Genomic DNA, 8,668 nt, shown 5'->3' on the forward strand with positions numbered 1-8,668 from the left:
CTGAAGCGCCTAGAACCGCTCGGCCACACCGGCCGGCCGAAATGTATTACATAATCCAGTATAAAAGACAGCTGCCGAGAGATGCTATCAAAATGGTAAAATAATCTGTTTCCCCATCCCTCGAAGAATCTGATAATAACAATTTCATTGAGACATGCATCTAACATGTCTTCGGATTGAAGTCAACATCAACAGACAACAACAGCTACATCGTCATCATCATCATCATCAACAACAACAACAACGACGACTAGGACAACTACATGTTCAATGAAGATAAGTTCGGTTTCGGAGCACGAACAGGATAATTTTAGGAAACAGGATGTATAATGACTAACACTATTAATAGAATTTGTTGACATGAACAAGCATGAACGGTCTAGAATGGGATTAGTTGTTCTAGACACTGGGAGACTCCAACTATAAGAGAGCTATCTGGTATTCATATAAAGAAAAAGTTAATTCAGTGAGACTGGGGCACCATTGACAACATGCAAAAATAATCCGAGATGTAAGCAAGGATGCCCATTGTCACTAATATTATTCATGGCCTACATCCGAAAATCATTTGTTTGAATTAGAAAATGTTATAACGAAGCAGTAGTCAGAGCCCTAGTAGATAGCATAATCATATTGAAATGATGACACTGGCAGAAAGTGAGAAAGAGCTAAAAAGCTTGCTAGTCAAGATGGAGATATTATTGTGAAAGAAAAACATGGAAGTGCTACTGTGAGAGAAATACAACGTAAGGGTAAGAAAATCAAAACTTTAGTCGTGGGTTAAACTGGCATAATAGAAGAGAAGGCATAAACATACAGAATGTACATGAATTTAATTAGGAGATGTGGTCAGTCTATGGAAATAACTGAAAGGCTGTTCGTTTTCCGCCACACACGTTTGGCTTCCTTTTTTTATTTAATAAGTTTAGTAGCCTGTAATAAATGTTTATTTTAAGTATATAATAATTACATTATATAATGCTTCCGCATATATTAGGGTTTTTTGTTATTATATTACTGTTAGGCAAGAAACAGTTTATGGTGTGCAAGTTTTGTGACGTTACGTTACTAGACATTCAACAAACTGTTTGTCTCATTTCCTTTAAAATAGGGAATGTATAGACCTCAATAGCAACTGCAGACACTATGAAATTACTTGAAGAGAACCTACTGAGATACAACAAACTACCCAAATGGAATATTACTTGAAAGAAAATAACTTTCAAATGGGATCGCTAATAACGGAAATGTATTCATCATCCATAAAGAAAATGCAGTATTTGATATGACCATCTTAGAGAAAGGATATACAATTGTTTATTGGGCCAGATTTGTGTATGGTATAATCCGTATGATAGACAAGTCAACAGAAAAAATAAGTAAACTTCATCCAGACGTACACAGTATACATAAAACTATCCAGTTAACCGTGGAAAAAGAAACACCAAAAATACACGTCTTAAATATAATAATAAAGAGAGACTGTAATGAGCACAAATTTGACATTTACAGACCGCCAACAGCAACAGATACAGTTATAAACGCCACACCAACCCCACCCAACGATATGGCGCACTGGTTACCGTACTAGACACGCATCCAGGGCAATGATAGTTCAAATCCGCTTCCGACCATCCAGATTTAGGTTCTTCGTGATTTCCCTAAATCACTACTGGCAAATGGTGGAATGCTACCTTTGAAAAGGGCATAGTCAATTTTCTTCCCCATCCTTACTTAAACCAGTCATGTGATCTATCTCTAATGACTGCACTGTCGACAGAACGTGAAACTCTAATCTTCCTTCCTTCCGCACGTCAAACCACCCACAAAACAACAGCTAGCAGCTCTCACACACATACGACACATAACCTGAGTAAAATCCCACTCAGAAGAGAAGACTGTTGAAAATATTTAGAAAGAGTATATCTCATGGTCAAAAACATTGGACATTCCACCCATATAATACAAAGACTCAACCAAAGAATAAAAAACTGAGGAAAAACAAAATAATCCGAGGACACAAGCAGCATTAGACTCCACAAACAACACAGACACGACAGTACACATACAGAAACATAGAAGAGGAACACTCATGTCTTGAACAAAAAAAAGAAAGACCTCAACATGTAACACAAGTCAACATACAGAATAGCAGGAATGCTAAGAAAATATGGATTACAAATAGTATAAAGAACAAAAAGATACTCCAGTTACATTTACAAACACCACTAGAAAAACCAGGAGCTGGTATACCATCTGAAGATGATAGGCAGAAATTTCAGAAGTAGATGCAATGAACACATAAGAAACTGGAAATATGAAATTAACAATTCTACCTTTTCTAAAAACCTAACAAAGCATAGAAATGCACTATCTACCTTGAAAGAGGATATGAATATTATTACAATGAACAATTACAGCAGAAAACTGGTGAATTACAGGAAAACTTTCATATACACTATCTGATCAAAAGTATCTGGAAACCCCAACTTAACACTGAACTAACCACCAGATGTCACGTGGGGGGGGGGGGGGGGGAACCACCAAGCGAGGAGTGTTGGGTTGCGAGTACAGAAGCAGTAACAGCAGAATGGGGTGGTCAGGAGATCTCAGTGACTTTGAACATGCGCTAGTCGTTGGATGTCACCTGAGTACTTATCACGGACATTTCAACCCTTCTCTGGCTGCTCAAGCCGACTATTGGGGATGTGACTGTGGAGTGTAAACACAAAGGATCAGCCAAAGGTAAACCAAGATCATGCAGACCTTGTGTACTGACAGACAGTGTGTGAAAACCAGTGTGTGTGTGTGCGTGTGTGCGTGTGTGTGAGGGTGAAGTTAACCGAATCAGAACGAATCGTGATGCAAACACATCCTTAACACCCTATGCTGGAATAAATGTACGCAACGGAACGATTAATGCTATGTAAGTTTGTGGTCCTGGCAGTGTATATTAGGGTGAGAAATACACATTTTATCATCGAAAAACATTAAATATAATCAGGGCGGCAACATTTACTCGAATCGAAGATATGATTTAAGACAACTTCTTAGTTTATAACGAAACGCATGAGAATCAACAATCATCTTAATAAGTCATGAAATCACAAACATTACGAGCATTAAATGTTAATTATGAAAAGTAGGTAAGTGAACGACTAGCTGTCGAATATACTTAGTGGAGGTCGAAATCAGCTCATAATTATATAAGCGAGATTGTGAATTTATCCTGACTGGCCTACACATTAATTACATTGACTGTCTGACTGGAGAAACGAAGAAGCCCATGCAGCTGAAAATACGGTGGAGAACATGGTAAATGAATCTGAACACGATTCTGAATTTGTGGTTCGTGATGGTTGTAATATGGCAAATACGCACCCATTATCGTCAGTCCGATATGGGTACGTGGGTGACACCGTTTCTGAGTGCCACCGAGGACGTCGCTAGAAGCGCTCTGTCGATCGCTTGAACAGTGGAACCCACTCTGATAAGGGGGTCCGCTGCGTGAGACCTGCAGAGTACCGACGCATTCAGCCTGCAGTTCAGAGGCGACTGGTCGTAAGGAAATTCTTTCCTGTTCACTTATTCTAACAAAGTATCCAGGCAACCTATCCTCTAAAAATTATACGAGTCCACCAACGGCATAATCGTTTTCTTGTAACAAAATTCCTACCAGCAGAGGCGAAATATGAAAAACACGTATAATCTCTATTTCCTCCCCACTTTTGCTAAAACCTTTACACTACATGTTAAATCAATTCCACGTCAGTGCCCTCTCAAGCAGCAACTAGCATCGATACACAGGCCCTGAGAAAAGTTAAAAAAAAAACTCTGCTCGAGGCTTTCCGTCAACCCTGCGGTGTCTTCTGAGCCTGTAACATGTAACAGCTGTTCTGTCATGTTTCTCGGAATTCCGGGAGTTTTTTTATCTGCTGAATGCACTTTCCTATGCAAGGCCCAGACGCCACCTCCTGCCGGGCGGAGTACCGTTGTTCGGAATGAATGGTTTGAGCTTGGCCATCCAGAGTGGGTTTGAGCAATAAACTACACAGTAGACTGGACGCCAATATGTCTCTAGTCGAGACACCTTTCCCCAAGACGACGCGAGGGCAGCTTTACCTCCGCTAGAAGTTCTGTGAAGGTCGCGTTATCTCGGCCCACAAGCTGTCGGTTTAGGCTTGATTGAAATAGCTAGCACCAGGTTAAATTATAGAAAGTTAAAAACCGCAGATGCAATCAGTGCATAGGACCACTGTAATCTGATTAATCCGTATCAAAATTTATACTACGAAAAAAATCGCACGAAATCGGAGGAAGACATCACTCATGAGTTCCAAAATGCTACTAATAGTCCAGCTAGCACAGTGACTAAGGGCTATGAGTTAAAAAGAATAGGCTGAAATGGTCAAGCTCCTCTTAAACCACAAATTTTTGTAGTAAGTACCAAGCGACGCTTGAGGTGATGTTAAGAGTGTCGCTATTGGACAGTGGAGGACTGGAAACGAGTAATTTATACCCATAAATTATGCTATACACTGTGGAAATCCAATGGAAGGGTTTTAATGCCTGTACCTGCCACCATGTGTAGTGCCAATAGTGAAGTAACTGCGGAAGTACGAGTATATGAACACATATTACAGCATTGTGTACTGCGTACAGTAGTTTGGAGACGATGATTGTTTGTACCAGCATGATAGTGCGCCCTGTCATAAAGCACCATGTATGCGACAATAATTTGCGGACAATAACGTTCCTGAAATGGACTGGATCACCTAGAGTCCCGAAATGAACCAACGGAACAGTTTTGGGATTAGTTAGAACGTCGACTTCGCTCCAGACCCCGGCGTATATCATCATTACCTTCTCTGTTTTCAGCTCTTGAGGAAGAATTGGCTGCCACTCTTTCAGGGACATCCAGAAGCCTCAGTGAAGTGTTCCCAGTAGAATTTTGCCGCCATAAACCTGGTAGGTGGGCGCATCCCACATTAATGTCCATACACTAAAAAAAAAAAAAAAACATTTAGGAGTCCTTCCATTCAAAATTCCCCTTTGTCAATGAACAAGTCTCACCACGCACAGTAAGAACGCACACACATAACAAATAATCGAATATCAAACTACATTCAGACACCTAAACACAAACACGAGACAAACCAAAAACTTACAGCGACAGTTGGCAGTACTACACTATGTGAGCAAAAGTAACCGAACACCTGGTTGAAAATGACTTACAAGTTCGTGGCGCCCTCCATTGGTAATGCTAGAATTCAATATGGTGTTGGCCCACCCTTAGCCTTGATGATAGCTTCCACTCTCGCAGGCATACGTTCAATCTGGTGCTAGAAGGTTTCTTGGAGGATGGCAGCCCATTCTTCACGGAGTGCTGCACTGAGGAGAGGTATCGATGTCGGTCGGTGACGCCTGGCATGAAGTCGGCGTTCCAAAACATCCCAAAGATGTCCTATAGGATTCAGGTTAGTACTCTGTGCAGGCCAGACCATTACAGGGATTTTATTGTCGTATAACCACTCCGCCACACGCCGTGCATTGTGAACAGGTGCTCGATCGTAATGAAAGATGCAACCGCTATCCCCGAATTGCTCTTCAACAGTGGGAATAAAGAAGGTGCTTAAAACATCAATGTCGGCCTGTGCTGCGATGGTGCTACGCAAAACAACAAGGGGTGCAAGCCTCCTCAATGAAGAACACGACCACACCATAACACCACGGCCTCCTAATTTTACTGTTGGCATTTCACACTCTGGCAGACGACGTTCACCGGGCCTTCGCCATACCCACACCCTGCCATCGGATCGCCTCATTGTGTACCGTGATTCGTCACTCCACACAACTTTTTTCCACTGTTCGATCGTCCAATGTTTACGCTCCTTACACCAAGCGTGGCGTCGTTTGGCATTTACCGGCGTGATGTGTGGCTTATGAGCAGCCACTCGACCATGAAATCCAAGTTTTCTCACCTCCCGCCTAACTGTCATAGTACTTGCGTGGATCGTGATGCAGTTTGGAATTCCTGTGTGATGGTCTGGATAGATGTCTGCGTATTACACATTACGACTCTTTTCACTGGTCGGTGCTCTATGTCACTCAACAGACGAGGTCGGCCTGCACGGTTTTGAGCTGTATGTGTCCCTTCATGTTTCCACTTCACTATCACATCGGAAACAGTGGACCTAGGGATGTTTAGGAGTGTGGAAATCTCGCGTACAGACGTATGCCACAAGTGACACCCAATCACCTGGCCACGTTCGAAGATCGCGACTTCCGCGGAGCGCCCCATTCTGATCTCTCACGATGTTCAATAAGTACTGAGGTCGCTGAATGGCGTACCTGGCAGTAGGTGACAACATAACGCATCTAATGTGAAAAACGTATGCTTTTGAGGGTGTTCAAAAATGGTTCAAATGGCTCTGAGCAGTATGGGACTTAACATCTGAGGTCATCAGTCCCCTAGAACTTAGAACTACTTAAACCTAACTAACCCAAGGACATCACACACACCCATGCCCGAGGCAGGATTCGAACCTGCGACCGTAGCGGTCGCGCTGTTCCAGACTGTAGCGCCTAGAACCGCTCGGGCATCCCGGCGGGCTTTTGGGGACGTCCGGATACTTTTGATCACATATTGTATATACTGTGAACACACACAGTGAACATACCGTGGAAGTGAAGTGTTCAGTTGAAACGTGATTGAAAACACCAGGAATCTGGCATCCTGGTGTAAGGAAGCCAACAAAGTACAACTCTAGGACGATACATATGAAGTAATACGATCAAAAATCGAGAGCAGCACCAAAAAATAACTTAACGTTATGAAACTTGCACACCAAAATGTTTCTTGGCTAACAGTAAGAGAATAACAAAAGACTGTAATCTAGTAATATTATATAACGCAGATATTATATACAGAGTCTCCACAACTCAATTTCCAGTTTCAAAACGGTGTAGGAAGAGAAGCTCTCCACAGAATGACGTCAAATTTGTACAGCATCTTATTGACGCAAGGGGATCGTCATGGAACAAAATCTTCTACTACGGAAAGGTCGTACCACATCGGATGGGAAAAATCGGTTTTTAATTTTTGTGAGGCCAGAAACAGCATAAAAAGCAAAATGTCATCGGTTTTTAATTGTCCTAGGTCCAAAACCCCCATTAAATTCAAAATGACATCTGTTTCTAATTTTAATGAGACTGGCGCAAGGCGTATTCAATATGCCGTCCATCGTTTACTGCGGTAGGCTGAAATCGAGACACAGGATGTTCCACAACAGATTGGAGTGTCTCGGGGGTTACGTTCGGAACGTGTCACGCAATGCGTCCTTTAAATTTGGCTACATTTGCAACTGGAGCACATAACACATCTTTCAGAGTACCCGACAGCCAGAGAAAATACGGGTTAAGATCAGGTGGTCTGAAGGGTCAGGCTGCAGGGTAATGACGGCTGATAATTCTAGAATTTTCGAAATGCCTCTGCAGCAGCCGCTTCACTGGCTGTGTAGTGAGGGGAGGAGCGCCATCTTGCATAAGAATGATCCTGCCCGCACATCCACGCTGTTGAAGAGTTGGAATGACGGAGCGCAAAAGGCTTTCACAGTGAAACTTCCTGGCAGATTAAAACTGTGTGCCCGACCGAGACTCGAACTCGGGACCTTTGCCTTTCGCGGGCAAGTGCTCTACCAACTGAGCTACCGAAGCACGACTCACGCCCGGTACTCACAGCTTTACTTCTGCCAGTACCTCGTCTCCTACCTTCCAAACTTTACAGAAGCTCTCCTGCGAACCTTGCAGAACTAGCACTCCTGAAAGAAAGGATATTGCGGAGACATGGCTTAGCCACAGCCTGGGGGATGTTTCCAGAATGAGATTTTCACTCTGCAGCGGAGTGTGCGCTGATATGAAACTTCCTGGCAGATTAAAACTGTGTGCCCGACCGAGACTCGAACTCGGGACCTTTGCCTTTCGCGGGCAATTGCTCTACCAACTGAGCTACCGAAGCACGACTCACGCCCGGTACTCACAGCTTTACTTCTGCCAGTACCTCGTCTCCTACCTTCCAAACTTTACAGAAGCTCTCCTGCGAACCTTGCAGAACTAGCACTCCTGAAAGAAAGGATATTGCGGAGACATGGCTTAGCCACAGCCTGGGGGATGTTTCCAGAATGAGATTTTCACTCTGCAGCGGAGTGTGCGCTGATATGAAACTTCCTGGCAGATTAAAACTGTGTGCCCGACCGAGACTCGAACTCGGGACCTTTGCCTTTCGCGGGCAAGTGCTCTACCAACTGAGCTACCGAAGCACGACTCACGCCCGGTACTCACAGCTTTACTTCTGCCAGTACCTCGTCTCCTACCTTCCAAACTTTACAGAAGCTCTCCTGCGAACCTTGCAGAACTAGCACTCCTGAAAGAAAGGATATTGCGGAGACATGGCTTAGCCACAGCCTGGGGGATGTTTCCAGAGTGAGATTTTCACTCTGCAGCGGAGTGTGCGCTGATATGAAACTTCCTGGCAGATTAAAACCGTGTGCCCGACCGAGACTCGAACTCGGGACCTTTGCCTTTCGCGGGCAAGTGCTCTACCAACTGAGCTACCGAAGCACGAGTACCGAGCGTGAGTCGTGCTTCGGTAGCTCAGTTGGTAGAGCAC

General features: G+C 43.6%; 1 non-coding gene across 1 annotated transcript; it reads right to left on the reverse strand.

Moving 5' to 3' along the window:
• Positions 1–7,943: 7,943 nt before the first annotated feature.
• On the reverse strand, positions 7,944–8,018 carry Trnas-cga (transfer RNA serine (anticodon CGA)). The gene has a single exon. It is a non-coding gene; the product is annotated as a tRNA-Ser (tRNA).
• Between the last annotated feature and the right edge of the window lie 650 nt (positions 8,019–8,668).

Source organism: Schistocerca serialis, chromosome 3 (genome assembly GCF_023864345.2).
Source record: "Schistocerca serialis cubense isolate TAMUIC-IGC-003099 chromosome 3, iqSchSeri2.2, whole genome shotgun sequence".
NCBI classification, from domain to species: Eukaryota; Metazoa; Arthropoda; class Insecta; order Orthoptera; family Acrididae; genus Schistocerca; species Schistocerca serialis.